Source organism: Octopus sinensis, linkage group LG8 (assembly GCF_006345805.1).
Source record: "Octopus sinensis linkage group LG8, ASM634580v1, whole genome shotgun sequence".
In the NCBI taxonomy this organism is placed as follows: domain Eukaryota; kingdom Metazoa; phylum Mollusca; class Cephalopoda; order Octopoda; family Octopodidae; genus Octopus; species Octopus sinensis.
In genome coordinates, this window is record NC_043004.1 from 70,569,439 (window position 1) to 70,591,056 (window position 21,618).

The following is a 21,618-nucleotide window of genomic DNA, read 5'->3' on the forward strand; positions in this document are numbered from 1 at the left end:
GGGTTGATGTTATTGACTAATCCCCTCCACCAGGTATCGTGCCTTTAGTAGAAAGGATTATCATTATTATTATTATTATTATTATTATTATTATTATTATTATTATTATTATTATTTTATTATTATTATTATTATTATTATTATTATTCAGTAGTTTTATTTTCATCATGTGCTTTCTCTTCACTACCAATTGCAGCTCTGTGTGCCTTGGGTATGTGCTGTGGTTTGCTGTGATGCTCTAATAGTTACTGTATTGAAAGTGTTTTGCGTAGGATGTTTTATTATTATTATTATTATTATTATTATTTTATTATTATTATTATTGTGGCACATAAAAAGCGCCATCTGATCGTGGTCGTTGCCAGCCTCGCCTGGCCTCATTGCCGGTGGCACGTAAAAAGCACCATCCGATCGTGGCCGTTTGCCAGCCTCGCCTGGCCTCATTGCCGGTGGCACGTAAAATGCACCATCCGACCGTGGCCGTTTGCCAGCCTCGTCTGGCACGTAAAAAGCACCCACTACACTCATGGAGTGGTTGGCATTAGGAAGGGCATCCAGCCGTAGAAACATTGCCAGATCAGACTGGACCTGGTGCAACCTTCTGGCTTCCCAGACTCCAGTTGCACTGTCCAACCCATGCTAGCATGGAAAGCGGACGCTAAACGATGATGATGATGATTATTATTATTATTATTATTATTATCATTATTACTATTATTATTATTAAGGTGGTGAGCTGGCAGAATCGTTACCATGCTGGAGAAAATGCTTAGTAGTATTTTGTCTGTCACTATGTTCTGAGTTCAAATTCCACTGAGATCAAATTTGCTTTTTGCCCTTTCGGTGTCGATAAATTAAGTACCAGTGAAACACTGGGGTCGAGGTAATCAACAATCCCCCTCTCCCACGGTCTCAGGCCTTATGCCTATAATAGACAAAGTTATTACTACCTCCGCCTTAGCGAAGGAAGAGGTATTGTTTTAAGTCATGTTTGTTTGTTTGTTTGTTTCATTGTCTCTTTTACACTTTTACTTGTTTCAGTCATTTGACTGTGGCCATGCTAGAGCACCACCTTTAGTCGAGCAAATCGCCCCAGGACTTATTCTTTGTAAGCCTAGTACTTATTGTATCAGTCTCTTTTACCGAACTGCTAGATCACGGGGACGTAAACGCACCAGCGTCGGTTGTCAAGCGATGTTGGGAGGGGGACAAACACAGACACACAAACACATACACACACACATACATATATATATATATATATATACATATATACAACGGGCTTCTTTCAGTTTCTGTCTACCAAATCCACTCACAAGGCTTTGGTCGGCCCAAGGCTATAGTAGAAAACACTTACCCAAGATGCCATGCGGTGGGACTGAACCCGGAACCATGTGGTTTGTAAGCAAGCTACTTACCACACAGCCACTCCTATGCCTGTAGACAAGGTATCTCAAGAACCGTTGGATGGATTCGGATGAAATTTTTAGGGATGTTTGGCTTCAAGACTAGCATAAACTGATTAGATTTTGGGATTGATCTAGTACCGGAGCAGAATTCTGGATTGTTTTTCCTGTTTTTTACTTTTTGAGAGCAGTCAGGTTCATGTTTAGTATTCTCATTTGTGAGAGCAGTCAAGTTTATTTCAGTTATTCTCATTTTAAAACTCATCTCTGGCTAATCCTTGAGAGGATGTTGGTGTTGCCTTGGCAGAGGTTTGTGCTCTCTGAGTGCTCTTGTTATTATTATCATTATTATTAAGGCTGCAAGCTGGCAGAATTGTTAGTACATCAAACAAAATGTTTAGCGATATTTCATTAGTCTTTACATTCTTTGCTCAAATTCCACCAAGCTCAACTTTACCTTTCATCCTTTTGTGGGATTGATAAAATAAGTACCAGCCAAACACTGGGAGCCAATGAAATTGACTTACCCACAACCCCGAAATTGCTGGCCTTGAGCCAAAATTTGAAACCATTATTATTATTATTATTATTATGCTGTTGGCAGAATCATTTCCGTGCTTAGCAGCATTTCATCTGTCTTTGCTTTGAGTTCAAATACCGCTGAGGTCAACTTTACTTTCCATCCTTTCGGGGTTTGATAAAATAAGTACCAGTTGAGCATTGGGGTTAATGAAATCAATTAGCCCCTCCTGCAAAATTTCAAACCTTATGCCTTTGGTAGAAAGGCTTATTATAATTGTTGTTGTTGTTGTATATATTCTCACAAATTCACAAATTCAGTAACAGGTTTGTTTCTCTCTCTCTCTCACCTTCTCTCACTCTTTCATTCTCTCCCTCTCTCTTTCTCTTTCATTCTCTTCTATATCTGTCTCTTGCTTTCATTCTATCTCTAACTTACACACACTCATACACAACATGCACACACACACATACACACGCACACACACACATACACACACACATTCATATACATACACATACATATATGCTATAACAGTTTTGTTATCTTTCAATTCTCCTTCACTTATCAATTAGTTTCTAAAACTTTCCATTTCTAAAATATTTGTTTAAGATTTTACATAATCGTAAAATATCAGCTATCACCCATTGAAATTATATACACACCCATTCAGTGTATACATCATTGTGTGTGTGTGTGTGCATGTGTGCGTGTGTGCCTGTTTGTTTATATGTATGTGTGTCTACATATGTTTGAGTAAATGTGTATCAATATGTGAGTACATATGTATGTGTGTGCGTGTGTCTATGTGTGCATGTCTGTGAATATTTATGTGCATGTATCAATATGTATGTACATACATATGTGGATGTGTGTGTGTGTGTGTATTTGTGTCCATGTTTGTGTATATGAGTGTGTGTATGAATATGAGTGCATCTGCATATATCTGTGTGTGTGTGTGCATGTGTGTGTATGTGTCCCAAATATGTATGCTAGAGATGAATATAATATTTATTTATCAAAATGCTCTTAGGGATCCCAAAGTCCTTAATCTGATACTTCTCCCTTACTTTACTACGTCAAATAAGTTATATCTCAATTTGGGAGGTCCAGCTTGTATCACATCATTATAAATACATACAACATAAACCAATGAACAAACAAGCAGCTATGGGGTCTCGCAACCTACTAGACATAATAGTCAAATTTCCATCAAATGACATTCTACCTTCTTTGGCAGAATCATTAAAATGTTGTCAGACAAAATGCCTATTAATATTTAGTTTCAGCCGTTTGCATACTGAGCTTAAAAGCTACCAAGGTCAACTTTGTGCCCTTGATCCTTCCAGGCTGATAAATTAAAATACCAGTCAAATTGATATAGATTCCTATAATACCACCGAGATATCACTGGAATTATAAGAGATGAAACACTGGATAATGTAATCTTGAATACAGCATCATCATCATCATCATAGGCACAGGAGTGGCTGTGTGCTAAGTTATAGGCACAGGAGTAGCTATGTGGTAAGTAGCTTGCTTACAAACCACATGGTTCCGGGTTCAGTCCCACTGCATGGCACCTAGGGCAGATGTCTTCTACTATAGCATCAAAGCCTTGTGAGTGGATTTGGTAGACGGAAACTGAAAGAAGCCCGTCGCATATATGTATATGTATATATGTGTGTATTAATGTATCTGTGTTTGTCCCCCACCCACCATCTCTTGACAACTGATGCTGGTGTGTCTATGTCACCGTAACTTAGCGGTTTGGCAAAAGAAACTGATAGAATAAGTACTAGGCTTACAAAGAATAAGTCCTGGAGTCGATTTGCTTGACTAAAGGCTGTGCTCCAGCATGGCCACAGTCAAATGACTGAAACAAGTAAGCAAAAGTAAGTAAAAAGCAGCAACAGCAGCAACAACAGCAACACTATCATGGTATCATTTTATATCTGCTTTTCCATGCTGGCATGGGTTGAACAATCTTTCTGAAGTGGTGTTTTACAGCCAGATGCCCTTCTTGTTGACAACCCTAACAACTCAGAGGGATGTGGTGTACTTATTCTAAAACCAGAAGACAAATGGTTAAATGTCATCATGGATAAGCTGTATGAAAATAAGATAGGTGGTCATGGATGGCTGTTTGATCAGGGCTGACCCAGGGCTCAACAACAGCCATAATGTGTATACACTACCTTTGCACACCTATAAAAGTTCATCACTGATTGGAACAATGACTTGGAAGATCCAGTGCTAATCTTGCGACTTGCTGACTAGGGATTACCAAGGTCATAAGTTCATAAAATCTCTCTCTCTCTCTCTCTCTTTCGCTTTCACACATACACACACGCGCACACACATATTTATCATCATTTTAACCTTTATTTTTCCATGCTTGCATGGGTTAGAAGAAATTCAATGAGGTGGATTTTCTATGGCCAGATACCCTTCCTGTCATCAACCATCACTTGTTCTTAAGCAAAGTAATAATTCTCCAGTAGAGGCACAATGGCCCAGTGGTTAGGGCAGCGGACTCGCGGTCAGACGATCGCAGTTTCGATTCCCAGATCAGGCGTTGTGTGTGTTTATTGAGCGAAAACACCTAAAAGATCCACAAGGCTCTGGCAGAGGGTGGTGGCGACCCCTGTTCTACTCTTTCGCCACAACTTTCTCTCACTCTCTCTTCTTGTTTCTTGACTAACACTGCGATGGACTGGCGTCCCATCCAGCTGGGAGGAACACATACGCCACAGAAACCGGGAAACCGGGCCCATGAGCCTGGCTAGGCTTGAAAAGGGCAACAAAAAAAATTCTCCAAGAGCACAAATGGATGATATGTCTTCATGGAAGACTGCAAATAAATGATACAACTAGTATGACAGTGGCAATTGTTTACAATTAACATGAGATGTTAACAATGATGATGAATGATGATGATGATGACAGGCTTCTGCATAGTTTCTGTCTTCTGAATTTCACTAACAAGCGAAAGTACCGGTCGACCTGAAGTCATAGCAAACAATACTTGTCCAAGGCGGTATACATTGTCATATCGAACTCAGAACATCATGATTGAGAAACCAACTTCTTCGCCACACAGCATTGTGAGACCAATAATTTTATTCTTCTTATTAATGTTGTTGCTTCAGATCCTGCTTTTTCAAAGGATACCAAGAAAACAAAGGAATCACATCCCTGTGGAGTTGCAATATTGACTTTGATCTAACTAAGGATAAGAAACGGTCTATGTTTTCCATTGTTTTCAAGAACAGACAATCAATGACTGATCATCTTACTGATATATCTATCCATTTGGGAGATATATTCTTGGGAGATATATTTATTTACACTTGTGGTCAAAAAAAATATTATTATGAGATTTAACAAAGATGGTTTAATATGTTTATCACATTAATGCATTTATGACATTGATTGATATCATCATCATCATCATCATTATCATCATCATCATTGTCGTTGTCAACAACATTTAATATTGACTTCCTCGTGCTTGCATGGGCCAGATGGAATTTGTTGAGGCAGATTTTTTTTTTACGCCAGAATGCCCTTCCTGTGGCCAACCCTAACTTATTTCCAAGCAAGGAAATATTTTCCCAAAGCTAAAGTTGTTTTTCATGGAAGATTGGAAAGGAACAATCTCACTTCTTTCACAATGATGCTCCCTTACAACTATCACATGACGTCTAGACAAGGATACACACAAACACAGATGCATATGAATACATTACACACACACACACACACAAGTGTTCTACACTCACATACATACTGTCCATAATTCTTTTACACACCCTGTACTACCAAATTGTTTGTTCCTTCTCGAGCCATGCCTGATTCATTAGGGCCAGTTTCCCGGTTCCCTTGGCGTATAAGTTCCCCACCTGGATGGGATGCTGGTCCATCACAGGTGAGCTGCAAGATGTAGGAGGAAAGAGTAAGAGAAAGTTGTGGTGAAAGAGTCAGCAGAAGTTTGCCATTACCTTCTGCTGGAGCCATGTGGAGCTTAGGTGTTTCGCTCATAAACACACACATCACCCGGTCTGAGATTCGAACCTGCGATCCCTCGACCATGAGTCTGCTGCTCTAACCACTAGGCCACGTGCCTCCACAAATAATATTGAGGTGAGTTAAAAGTTTTGCAGTATTTGCACATGTACTACTTTGTGGCATATATATCACATGACCAAAACAATTTGAGCCATAGAAGGTACCTGCTGAGCTTGGTGGTATCAGGGTAGTTGGTGTACTGATACGTAGTGTATTACTTCACTCCATATGTCATTTGAAAGCCACTCAAATGAATGTGCAATGTTGTCTAATTCAGGAGCTTATGCTTTATGGGTTCAAATTGGGTCATTACACTCTGGTAATAATTACTGGTATTATTACTATAACTATACATGTTATATTCACTACTGTTAATATTACTACATCCAGTTGAAAACGAGACTTTGGAATAAAAATAAGACTTTGGAATGAAAACGAGGCTTTGGAATGAAAACGAGGCTTTGGAGTGAAAACGAGGCTTTAGAATGAAAACAAGCTTTGGAATGAAAACGAGGCTTTGGAATGAAAATGAGGCTTTAGAATGAAAACAAGGCTTTGGAATGAAAATGAGGCTTTAGAATGAAAACAAGGCTTTGGAATGAAAACGAGGCTTGGAATGAAAACAAGGCTTTGGAATGAAAACAAGGCTTCAAAATGATATTTAAACAGGGTTGTCTGCTGTCCAACTAGTTTGATGACTATAGCTACTGCTGATGGATAGTGTACCCTTGTTCTTAGAAGAGTAAAGCCTATTTTGGGCCAATCTTTTTCAACCTCCTGTATTACTGAAATTGAGAATTGCTATACTACAACAATTTACTCTTCTAAATGGACAAAACACTATGCCTGGAGTTTTTCAACGTCAATTCAGTCTCACCTACTGCCGGAAAATGGCATTTTACTTTTACTTTTACCAACTACCTAGACTTGCTTAATGCGGTAGAAGAGGATAAATTTCACCTGCTCACCAATCACATCGGCCCCCAACATGTTTGAATATATCAAGGACTGACTGCAACACATACAACGGAGCCCTTGACATTCTTATCTCACTATATGTGAAAACAAAGAATGTAGTGTTAGCATGATACCTGTTATACACTTGCAAGTAGGAGTATGGACAAAGCTTAGATCAATACCTCCAGAAGCTCAAATGTTTGGTGAAAGACAATGGATACAAAGCTGGTTCAACTACTGAACATCTCAGTGAAGCTGTAAGAAATGCCTTCGTAAGTGGCATGCATTCTAGTAGCATATGCTGGTGGTTGTTGGAGCAAGACAACTTAGATCTCAACTGGGCCTTCATCCTTTCAAGGGGTCAATAAAATAAAGTCCTGATTAAATACTAGTAGGGGTAGGAAGAGATATAAGTAACTACCTCCCTTCTCTCATATTGAAGCCTTGTGGCTTCAATATTGTAATAGTGTAATCCAAATTTGAACCACCACCACCACTACAAGAGTAGATGCTGAACTTTTACAATATTTCAATGCTTCAAACATAAGATAAGAGTACTTCTCAAAGGTCAGTAACTGTGTATTGAACACATACACGCATAAATGCACACACACACACACACATGCACAGAGGCATGTAAACACACACATGCACATATGTGCTTGCACACACACATGCACACACCACACACACACACACACACACACACACAAGCACACATTCACACATTCACATTCACGAAACATATGCACAGCCACACATGCAAACTCAAAGCTATACTCACACACACACACACACAAACATACATATTCACACACACACTCACAGCCACAGGCATGCATGCATATGTTCACACACACACACTCACACTCATACAAAGAGGCATGTAAACACACACATACACAAAAACACACACACACAAACACACATGTGCATGCACACACACGCACAGACACTAACACACACACACATACAGACACACATTTACACATTCACAGAAATATATGCTCAGCCACACACAAACTCAAAGCTATACACACATTCACACGCCTCTCATAGCCATAGGCATCCATGCATATGTTCACATATGTGCACGCACACATACACATACACACACAAACACACACACACACACACACACAGCCACATGGGCACAAATTCACATGCACACCCACATATACACACATCACACATACACAGAAACATGCAAAGATGTGCAGCTATACATACAGACACACACACATTCATGCACACAACAGCCACAGGCAAGCTTGTGTCTCTTCACACACACACACACACATTTACAGCTACAAGCATGCATGTGTGCAAACACACAAACACATACACACAATGATATAAGCATGAGTTCACACACACTTATACACACACATATATGCTCACACATCCACAGAAACATACACAGAAGCACACACACAGCCATAGATATATATACAGATGCACACAGACACACATACACACACAACAAATCCACAAGCATGCATGTGTCTATTCACACATATATGCACACATACACACACATGCTTGTGGCTGTGAGTGTGTATGTGTGTGTGTAGATGATGTGTGGATGTGTGTGTGTGTAGATGGTATCTGTATGTTTGTAGAAGGTGTGTATATATGTATGTGTGTACAGCCACAATCATGCTTGTGTGCAAATACACACGCATGCACACACATAAACACACACATACATACACACACACACACACACATACACATCATACACAGCCACACACATACACACACAGCCACTCACACAGCTACAGACACAGCCACACATACATCCAGTCCACACACTCACTCTACTCACACAGATACATACACACAAATACACACACATACACACACACACACAACTACACACACACACACACACACACACAACTACACACACAGACACAGTAATTAGGTCATCCATCCATAGGTTCCAATGATGGATATTCCAGTCTTTCGTGGTGTTAAGTGGTTGAGTATTTCCACAGATACCCTTAATACCCGTAATATAATCCCCAGTCACACTCAGTGTGACACTGTGTATGTGACAAGAGTGATTACCTTTTGAAATACAGGCACTCCATTCAATGACTATCCATACAGAATGTGTATCTTTTATCTTTTGCTTGTTTCAGTCATTGGACTGCTGCCATACTGGGGCACTGCTCACTTTGTTACTTTGAAGTGTTTAGTTAGAGAAATCAAACCCAGAACTTAATAGCATTCTATATTTAAGAGATGAGGAATTATGTACATTATTTACTTTATTTACATTTGATGGATATTTGTCCTCATCTTGTTTGTTATTAATACAATGTTTCGGCTGATATACCCTCCAGCCTTCATCAGGTGTCTTGGGGAAATTTCGAACCTAGGTTCTCATTCCTAAGGTATTTTTCTATGCTGTTATCATTATTACTATTATCATTATTATTATTATTATTCAGGTCACTGTCTGGAATCGAACTCGGAATCTTGGGGTTAGTTTTGAGGCTTCTTTTGGAGAGCCAGTTATAACTGTCCTAGGTTACATTTTAGCTTGTTAATACTATACATCTAATAAGCTGACCTGCCAACTCTTTGCTCACACCCTACTAATGCTAGCTTGTTACAATTCCATCCTTGTAACAATCTACTTGGGAGAGATGACTATCTAAACTGTCCCTCACCATCCCTATAGTCCAGGCTTTGCTCCCTGTAAGTTTTGGTCATTCTCCAGGCTAAAGAAGAACCTCAAGGACAGGTGCTTTTAAAATGTTGAGAAGATGGAGGCCGTGTCAAGGGTCCTGGGCACCTTCATTTTGGAGGGTTCTTCATGAAGTGGCTGGACTGCTACAAAAAGCATGTTGAAGTCACAGAATCCTGCTTTGAAGGAGATTAGAGCTTTGTACCTCTTTGGAATTAATAAATGTCTCTCTTGAAAAAATTTCCAAATTTTCACACACACACACACACACGCACACATATAAGTATGTATATATATATATATATATATATTATATATATATATGTATGTAGGTATGTATGTATGTATGTATGTATGTACATACGTGTGTGTGTATATAGATAGATAGATAGACACACACACATACATACATACATGCATACATATATATATACATATGTACACTCATATATATATGCACACATACACACTTGTATATACATCACTAGCTTCCACATAGTTTCCATCATCCAAATTCACTTACAAAGGATTGTTTTGCCTTGGACTATAGTAGAAGACACCTGCTCAAGGTGCCATGCAGTGGGACTGAACACAAAACTACATGGTTGCAAAGTGAACTTCTTAAGCACATAGCCATGCTTATGTCTATGGCCAAGAGGCTAAGGAGTTAGTTTTGCAATCCTGATGCCTAGAGTTCAATCCCACAACATGGAATCTTGAGCAAGTATCTTTTACCATAGCCTTGTGCCGACCAAAACCTTGTGAATGAAATTAGTTAGATAAAAACTGTTTGGAAGCCCTCATTGGATGGCTTGTAGCTGGCCTGACTTTCAGTAGGTCATGACAACGAGTGTTTCAGTTGATTCAATCAATGGAACAGCAAGTGGCTGAGTACTCCACAGACACACATACATAGTTCTTAGGGAGATTCAGCATGACACAGAATGTGACAAGGTAGGCTTTTGCTCTACAGGTACAACTCATTTTTGCCAGCTGAGTAGAATGGAGCAATGTGAAATAAAGTGTCTTGCTCAAGGATACAGTGTGCCACTGGGAACTGAACTCTCAGCCTTGTGATTACGAGCCAAGTACCCTAACCACTAAGCTATATGCCTTCACTAGATGGCTTTATTTTTTTTTAAAGCATTCACTCATTACAAGATCCTTAGACCACTGAATATGTAAGAGCTACTAGAATAAAATGGACGCTTGACAGAAGTCAATAGGTGACAATGTACATTAGACTTAAAAGACTGGAGGTCATATTGAAGAGGAAAACAGGATTGTGGAAAGGAATTTCGAAGTTCAGAGGTGCAAGGGAAGAAACTGGTACTGTAAAGTGCTTTACGACACTTAAGAGGTTGCACAGTATATTGATGAGAACTGGATGCAAGTCTAGTTGATCGCTAATAAGTTCTTAAAGGAGGAACCAGAGAAGAGAGCTCAGCTGAACAAGGGCCATGGAAATACTTATAGAAAAGCGACAAGGAAGCCACAGGACAATTTAGAAGATAGATCAGGACTAATAGCATTAAAATACAGCACTGAATATGGCCCAACAGAGTTAAAGAATCCACAGGAGTACCTGCCTATATGTGACAACAGTACTCAATGCAGTACTCAATGGTGGGCTTATAAAGATAAAGAATAGTCTCAGGAGTGAGATAACTCCTCGAACAAAGGAGTGAGCCTAACTTCATTGTAGCCGATTTGGCAATAAATTCAGTGTAAGTCCTTCAAGAATTGTATCTGTTATTCAAAGGTCTAGCAATTTTGTCACCTGAGAATTATGTTAAGGATACACATGTCTGTGGAATACCCAACCACGTACAGGTTTATGTAACAAGTAGGTAGTTCAATTGATTGAACAACTGAATGGTCGTTATTGAAGCTGACAGAGATCCACGACCACACTATCATCATTATTGCCATCATCATCATCATCATCATCTCTGTCATCACTATCTTTGTCATCACCACCATCTCTGTCATACTTCATATCTCCTTTATAAGAGATATGAGTATGACTTAACATTAAAAGCAGAAGATTCTTGAATTGTTACTCTGAGTTTCACAATGTAGATTATTCAGATCATTAATTGAATAATCAGGAAGTTGTTTGGCTTAGTGGTTAGGGTATTTGGCTCACAAATCAATCCGTAAGGTTGTGAGTTCGATTCCCAGTAATGCATCATGCCCTTCAGAATAACGTTTTACTTCACATTGCTCCAGTTCATTCAGCTAGCAAAAATGAGTGGTACCTGTATTTCAAAGGGCCAACCTTGTCACATTCCATGTCATGCTGATTCTCCCAGAGAACTACATTAAGGGTACACGTGTCTCTGGAGTGCTCAACCGCTTGCATGTTAATTTTATGAACAGACTGTTCTGTTGATCAGATCAACTGGAACCCTTATCAAAAGCAATGGAATGCCAGATATTTGAATAATCAATAATATGAAACACAGTAAGGACTTTAAGAATCCTTAGCCTCTAACACATATAGCTCAGTGGTTAGAGTGTCAGGCTCACAATCATGAGGTTGTGAGTTCAATTCCTGGACCAGGCAGTGTGTTATATTCTTGAGCAAAACACTTTATTTCACATTGCTCCAATTCACTCAGCTGTAGCAATGAGATGTGATGTCACTAATGCCAAGCTAAATCAGCCTTTGCCTTTCCCTTGGATAACATGGGTGGTGTGAAGAGGGGGGCTGGTATGCATGGGTGACTGCTGGTCTTCCATAAAACAACCTTGTGCCTCGGAGGGTGACTTTCTAGGTGTAATCCCATGGTCATTCATGACTGAAGGGGATCTTTTAGCCTAGCCTTTAACAAACTACACAAACTCTACTTGGCACATTGAGTACCTCCTTTTTAACCTTCACAAGAAGCCCACCCCTGGAGTTCATGCCTCTCCACTCCACACCCTCTCTCTGAGGCATACTGGTTAAGCAAAGCCATTCCATTCATGAGGGAAGAAGTTGAAGTAGTATCCATAATCATTATAATTCTACATCTCAGACGGGTAAGGTTAATCCAACTGGTACCCAGCCTAGACATTTGTGGTTTGTGGAATGGAGGCACATGGCTTAGTGGTTAGGGTGTTGGACTCATGATCATAAGATTGTGGTTTCAATTCCTGGACCAAGTGACACATTGTGTTCTTGAGCAAAACACTTAATTTCACATTGTTCCAGCCCACTCAGCTGGCAAAAATGAATAATCCTGCGATGCACCAGCATTCTGTCCAGGTGGGGAATTTAGATGCCATAGAAACCAGGAAACTGGCCCTTATCAGTTGGCACGACTTGAGAAGAAAGGAAGGTAACCATCTGTGGTTTAATCTGACTGGGAAAAAGGAAAGGAGAGAGTCTGGAGTAAATTTTAACTAAAGGTACTGAAAGGCCAGGTGGTACTGTTAAACACAGAGGAGAGTTGGGTCTCTAACCAAGTCTAGCATGTACGTGTGAAAGAAGCGTGAGAAATAAACAATATTTGTCTGCATGGTGGATTAAATGGACTTGCTGTGTATATTTGTGTGTGAAAAAGTGAAAGAGTATTTGGGGTGGGGTATGCATGCTTGTGTGTTTATTGATATCTCTTAGTGTATATGTGTATCTGTGTGAGTGTGTGTGTGTGTGTGTGTAAGAGTAACAAGATGCACAAGTATGTATTTTATATGTCAGTGTATTTTGTGTGCGTGTGTGTGAATGTCTGTGTGTGTACATATTCACACATGCATACGCACGCTATATATATGTATATATATATATATATATATATATATATAAGATATGAATAATATATATATATATACACACACTTACATGCATACACACACGATATAAGATATATATATATATATATTTCCACATATATATGTTACATCATCTTTCATATATATATATATATATAATAGATGATGTAACATATATATGTGGAAATATATATGTATAAGTGAATAAGTATGTGCTTCAATGTATATGCGTGTGCAAGTGTATGTGAGTTACATATATGTGTATTTGTATATATAGATATATTTATGTGCAAGTGTGTGTGTGTGTGAGAGAGAGAGAGAGAGAGAGAGAGAGAGAGAGAATGTTTATTCATTTTTATAAAACATCTCTGATGATGTTGTTATCTCCATATTCACATGCATGTAAAGTAAACAAAGAGGGATAAAAAAAGTACAAAACAAAACACAACAAAAAGCCTAATTTTATTGTCAGCATAAGTTTCTGTTTATCTAGCCTCAAAAATAAAAATGCTTCATCCATCACACCAGTTCCAAGACAGACAGACAGAGAAGCAGAGAGCAGAACATACAGAGAATGAGAAAATATAGAATGAATGCAAGGAAACTAAAGTGTTTTCCTGATGGGTTGTTTTCGTTGTTATTGTGCTTTTTCCAAACCAGAATTGCGGCTCTTTTGAATGAAATGAGAAACCATGACAGAATAGAAATGTTTTGATATTTTAAACTAACATCATTAGCTAACCGGTGGTCTTAAATCTGCTCCTCTGGTTATTAGTCTAATATCATACTGTGCCAACAAATGACTTAGAGTTTTACTCCATTTATTCTAAACTTCCAGAAAATTCTTTCACATCTCTCAAGGTCAATACAGGGATTATATAGCTTGTCATTTGTATTTCATATTTTATTTTTTTTACCTCAAACCGCTGAATCATTGGGACATAAACAAACCAACACACACACACACACACACACACACACACACACACACATATATATAAGGCATAGGAGTGGCTGTGTGGTAAGTAGCTTGCTTACCAACCACATGGTTCTGGGTTCAGTCCCACTGTGTGGCACCTTGGCAAGTGTCTTCTACTATAGCCTCGGGCTGACCAAAGCCTTGTGAGTGGATTTGGTAACATGGAAACTGAAAGAAGCCCGTCGTATTATTATTATATATAATATATATTATATATGTGTGTGTGTGTGTGTGTGTTTGTGTGCTTGTGTTTGTCCCCTCAACATCGCTTGACAACCGATGATGGTGTGTTTTATCCCCGTCACTTAGTCTCGGGCTAACCCAAGTCTTGTGAGTAGATTTGGTAGACAGAAACTGAAAGAAGCATGTCGTATATTATATATATATATATATATATATATTAATATATATATATATAACACACACATGTATATTTTTGTGTGTCTGTGTTGTCCCCCCACCATCGCTTGACAACTGATGTTGGTGTGTTTACTTCCCCGTAACTTAGTGATTTGGCAAAAGAGACCAATAGAATAAGTACTAGGCTTACAAAGAATAAGTCCTGGGGTTGATTTGCTCGACTAAAGGCGGTGCTCCAACATGGCCACAGTCACATGACTGAAACAAGTAAAAGAGTAATGAGTAAAAAGAGTACATGATGGGCTTCCACGCAGTTTCCATCTACTAAATTCATTCACAAGGAATTGGTCAACATGGGGTTTCATCTTTTCAGTGTCAATAAAATAACTACCAGTGGAGCACTAGCATTGATGTAATCGACTTAAACCTTCCCACAAACTTGCTGGCCTTGTGCCAAAATGTGAAAACAATAGTTTACATTCTATTTCTTTATATTCTGAATTCAAATCCTGCTGTCATTCAGCTTTGCCTATCATCCTTTTGGGGTTCAATAAAATAAAGTTCACCCTAACCAGTATATCATGCACATTCTCAATATGGAGTTTTGTATGTATGATATAACAGTCATCTTAATATTAACATCTTTGAAATAAGCATTAAGATAGTGTGGTCATATTTAAAATGGGGGCATCAAATATGTTTACTCGAAATAATGATATTGTGAGGAAATAAGCAATATTACACATTGTCTAGTGTAATTATTTCAGTAAAAGACAATTCTAGGCATATTTCAGTCTTGTTAAGACCTCATCAGTGAAGCTTAGATGTCACTGTACCTCCCAAAGTAGAGATCAGAGAATCATGAAGTAAATGCACAAGAATATATGTTACACTGGTTATCAGAGAAAGCTAGAATTGTTTCAAGAAACAATTCAATTACTCAGACATTCCATTATTCTTCTTTGTTTTTGGTTTGTTCTCTCTCTCTCTCTCTCTCTCTCTCTCTCTCTCTCTCTAATGATTATGTTGTATCCTGACAAAACTGGCCTTGTTTCTGTAATCAAAACAAAACCTTATCTATATTATTTAAGAAATCATAAAACAAAACAACTCTGTTGGGGAAATATAAAAATCAGTTATAATAATATTTCCAAGGGTTAGACATTCTCTTCATTTTCCATTCATACTCCAAATTCCTTGCAGCAGACACAGTTTTGACACAATTCCTTTGTGACGATGTTTTCAACAACATAAACTGTATTAAGGGATCACATTGTCTATTTTATATCACATTTTGTGTACAATAATATCGTTCACAATAGGTTTCTGGCAGGGCAAACACTAGATCACTGCATTCCTGAGGGTAAGAGGTAAAAGAGAAAGTCTGCATGTTGTGTGACTTGGGGACAATAAATACCACAAGGTATTTTTGTGTGATAGCACCAATTCTTTTCCCTAGTATCCTTGTCAATGCATATATCTTTTACTAATATAAACATACACACAAACACACACACACACACATATACATGGTGTGTGTGTATTATATAATATATATATATATATATATATATATATATATATATATATATACACATACATATAAATATATGTATATATATGTGTGTATGTATATATATATGTGTGTGTGTGTGTGTGTGTGTAAAAGCAGCAGAAAATATCAAAATATAACAGCTTTTGTTATATTTTCTGCTGCTTTTAAATAAAGTATATTACTCTACCTCTGGTATTTGAGTACTCTTTTTTCCACCTTGTTTCACATTTATGTGTTTACTCCAGTATATATATATATATATGCATGTATATATATTTATAATATATATTATATAATACACACACCACCATATATATTCCCATTCCAAGTAACCTCCTACTAGAGATACCCAATACACACATACACACATATACATACATATATACATTGATACATACATACACCATACATACATACACACACACATACATACATACATACATACATACATACATACATACATACATACATATTCTCTTTTACTCTTTTACTTGTTTCAGTCATTTGACTGCGGCCATGCTGGAGCACCGCCTTTAGTCGAGCAAATCGACCCCGGGACTTATTCTTTGTAAGCCCAGTACTTATTCTATCGGTCTCTTTCTGCCGAACCGCTAAGTGACGGGGACGTAAACCACACCAGCATCGGTTTGTCCAAGCAATGCTAGGGAGGCAAACACAGACACACAAACACACACACATAAACATATATATAATATACATATATACGACAGGCTTCTTTCAGTTTCCATCTACCAAATCCACTCACAAGGCATTGGTCGACCCGAGCTATAGCAGAAGACCTCTGCCCTAAGATGCCACGCAGTGGACTTAACTCGGAACCATGTGGTTGTTAGCAACTACTTACCACACAGCCACTCCTGTGCCTATATGTATGTATATATATATATATTTGAAAAAATGAATAGAACTGGCTTTTCTGATAATTTTTCCACTTTAATAATTTGATGTTTATAAGTTTACATAAGGTGACTCTGATAGAAGTTTCTCACTTTAAAAGTGGTTTTCAAATTGATATTTTTTAGAGTTTATTATTCACTGCTTAAATAGGGAGTGTTTAATTACAAACATACACACATACATACATACACTAACACTCCCACCACGCACACACACATAGGCATATATATGTGTGTGTGTGTATGTATGAGCATGTGCACATATGCATACATGTATTTCTTTACTACCCACAAGGGGCTAAACACAGAGGGGACAAACAAGGACAGACAAACGGATTAAGTCGATCACATCGATCTCAGTGCTTAACTGGTGCTTAATTTATCGACCCCAAAAGGATGAAAGGCAAAGTCGACCTCGGCGGAGTTTGAACTCAGAACGTAACGGCAGACGAAATACGGCTACGCATTTCCCCCGGCGTAAAGAATTAAAAAGTTAAGGTATCGCCCCACTGAAAACCAGATGACCTGGGCATCAAACGTCGTGGCTGGCAATTTCAAAAACCATATATGTAAAACCTGCTAATATTTTTCTCTCTGTATTAGGTGATGACCTGACAGAATTATTAGCAGGCTGGAAAAAATGCTTTAAATGCTTAAAGGTAAATTTGACCATGGTAGAATTTACTCAGATCATAAAGGGCATCGAAGACATTGTGGTTAGCAATTCAAAAACCATATCTGTAAAACCTGCTAATATTTTTCTATCTGTATTAGGTGATCTGAGTAAATTCTTTATGATCTGAGTAAATTCTACCATGATCAAATTTACCTTTCAGTCTTTAGGGCTCAATAAATTAAGTACCAGTTGAGTACTGGGGGTTGATGTAAGTGACTTACTCCCCCCTGCCACCCAGAACAAACTGACCTTATTCTTTACTTTTATTCTTTTATTTGTTTCAGTCATTCAACTGCGGCCATGTTAAAGCATTGTCTTTAGTCGAGCAATCGACCCCAGGACTTATTCTTTGTAAGCCAAGTACTTATTCTATCGGTCTCTTTTGCCAAATCGCTAAGTTACAGGGTAGTAAACACACCAACATCGATTGTCAAACGATGGTGAGGGAACAAACACAGACACACAAACATATACATACATATATATATATATACAACAGGCTTCTTTTAGTTTCTGCCTACCAAATCCACTCACAAGGCTTTGGTCAGCCCAAGGCTATAGTAGAAGATATTTGCCCAAGATTCAACACAGTGAAACTGAACCTGAAGCCATGTAGTTAGTAAGCAGGCTACTTACCACACAGCCACTCCTGTGCCATATAAAAGTTATGGAATGAAATAAGGATGATTATATGAGCTCTGTTGTTCATGAACACTAATACAAAATTAATAATTACACATTAATAGTGAATAATGATGCACACACACACACTCACACACCACACACATATATAGCACTTACCTTAACTTCATAACAGATAATGAAGAGGTCCTCTGATGTACCTCTTTGGTAAAATCCCAATGGTAGTTGGTCTTCCTGGCAGCTATTTCAAGCTTATCTTTCTATGTATAAAACCTGTAAAGAGAATGTATTTAATTATAATTGTAATAGAGTAAACATGAGGTATGCACCTAAAGTTTGTAACATAGCAAATATGATTTATAACATGTTGAAAATTAGCTTTTGATATAATGTGTAAGAAGGCAGTGAGCTGGCAGAATTGTTGGCACACCAGGCAAAATGCTTAGTGGCATTTCATCCATCTTTACCATCTGAGTTCAAATTCCGCTGGGTCGATAGAATAGATACCAGTTGAACACTGGGGTCGATGTAATCAAGTTACCCTTTCCCTGAAATTGCTGGCCTTGTGCCAAAATTTGAAATCAATATGATATGTAACAAAATAACATCTTTGTAATATGGTAAAACTGGTTTGTAACATGATGAACCTTGGTTTGCAACAACATGAAGACTCAGTTTGTGACATGCTGAAATTTGATTTGTAATATGGTAAAACTGGTTTGTATTCTTTGCAACATGGTCTTTTTATCAAAAGTATCAAGGAAGGTAGCCTTGTGCCAGTTGATGAGAGATTAAGAGAATAACAGAAGAATAGAGATAGGGATCTTGCTGTAGAGAAGATACAAGGATACCCGAATTGAAGGAGAAAGCAGAAGAGAGGCTTAGAGAGAAAGATAGAAATGGAAAGTGAGAGATGTTGATAAATGTGTACCTCAAGGTACAGTGGAGGGGTGAATACAGGTGAAATGACACAGAGGATTGGAATGGGAGAGTGGGCAATGGGTGAGAGAGGGACAAAGAGGAAAGTTTCATAAGAATGTGAGGAGAACTCTTTGGGAAAGCAGGGCTAGTTTTATAATAATGTAATGAAAGAGGAAAAAAAATACTGGGATGAACTTTTTCCAACTAAACCCTTCAAGAAGTTGCCCCAGAATGGACACAGTGCATTGAGTGAAACAAATAAAATATAAAAGATTAAAGATGATTAATGAAAACCTGACAGAATATGATGGTTGTTTGGAGAAAGGATGTGTCTATCTTAATTCTAAATACCGACAATATCCTTTGAAGTAGGTCTGATATTCTTCTAAAGGAAAGAATCAAATACACCATTATGAGAGAAGTGGAGGAGGAAGCAGTTCCGTTGTGGGCGGATGAAGAACCACAGGTGTTGAAATTTCAAAAAGATTCTAATTAAAGAAATTAGAGTATGTAGGTAAATAGGTAGGTAGGTGGATAGGTAAGTAGGTAAGTGGTGAAAACTAAACTTTTATTCTGTCTTGTTATTTTCCTTGCATTTTTTTGTGCATCGGTATGTGTGTGTGTGCATACATGCTAATGTATGTGTGCATGCGAGAATGTGCACATGAGTATGTGTGAGTACATGCATGCATGTGTGTGTGTGCGTGAGTGTGTCTGTGAGTGTGTGTGTTTCAGTGAATGTGTGTGTGTTAGTGTGTATGTGAGTGTGTGCGTTTGAGTGAGTGTATCTGTGAGTGTGTCTCTGAGTGAATGTGTGTGTAAATTTGTGAGTGTGTGTGTGTGTGTTATACTTTGCTTTCTTGATAATTCTATAAATACAGTCTCAGTTCCTGCTCATCATTACTCTTCACTTACATAAACTTCCATCAACACCTGTAGATTTGCTTGTAGAACCATCAGGGAGATGTTTGCCTAACATTACACAAAAAAATAAAATTTTAAAAAATGACTCTATTGAGTTGAGTTGATTAATAATAGTCTGGTAAACCTGATGTCTTATATTATTATAATGCCAGGAATGAAAGACAGAATTTAGCAGTTTGGAAGAATTTTCAATAAACAAATATTTGAGCATTTTTGTTTTCTTCTTTAACCAATGTTTTTATTTTTTTTTTTTGGCTATAAAGAGAACTTTTGTTATAGAAAAAAGAAAAGACTGTTTACATGGTCATATTATTTTTTTTATTTTTTACTTGTTTCAATAATTGGACTGTAGTTATGCTGGGGCATTACTGTGAAGGGTTTTAATTGAACAGATCACCTCCAGTATCTATTTTTAAATTTGGTACTTATTCCATCGATATTTTTTGCCAAACTGCAAAAAATATCAAAACTATGAACAAACCAACACTGGTTGTTAAGTGATGGAGAGGGACAAACACAAACTGAAGACACATGCACACACACACATACACACACACACACACACACACACTGCTTAATGCCTCTAATCCAATCACAGTAAATTAACTGGAATATAAAAAGAGAAACCTATCACTTTGTCAGTTCCAGTGTCTGATATTGAAGAGAAGATAACTACTCTAAAATTCATGCAGCTATCTGGAAAGGGAACTTTGAACTAACTTGGTGTGTTTATAGCGATTTATCTACAGTAAGAAATTTTCTCTGTGACAAAAAATACAGCAAATGGTTTTCTTATTGGTTCGAATATGCCTTGAGTATATTTTTTGAACTGGTAACAAGTTTATACATTTATATAATTTATATATATATATCTTCATCATCATCATCATAATCATCGTTTAACGTCTGTTTTCCATGCTAGCATGGGTTGGACAGTTCAACCAGGGCCTGGGAAGCCAGGAGGCTGCCCCAGGCTCCAATCTGATCTGGAAGTGTTTCTACACCTACATGAGTGTAGTGGGTGCTTTTTACATGCCACCAGCACAGGGGCCAGAGGAGGCTGGCAAATGGCCACGATCAGTTGGTGCTTTTTACGTGTCACCGGCAAGGACACCAGTCAAGGCGGCGCTGGCATCAGCCATGTTTGGATGGTGCTTTTTAAGTGCCACTGGCATGGGTATCACAAGTATAATTTCCATTTGATTTTTATTTTGATGTTGACGTACTTGACTC

The 21,618-nt window shown here is 38.0% G+C and overlaps 1 protein-coding gene across 1 annotated transcript in view; it reads right to left on the minus strand.

Annotated features, from left to right (window-relative positions):
- LOC115214953 overlaps nt 1-21,618 on the minus strand; it is a 479,885-nt gene that overhangs the window by 384,124 nt on the left and 74,143 nt on the right. The window contains exon 2 of the mRNA XM_029784046.2: nt 18,700-18,813. The gene's annotated coding sequence lies outside the window, so the exon portion shown is untranslated. The remainder of the gene's footprint in view (nt 1-18,699; nt 18,814-21,618) is intronic.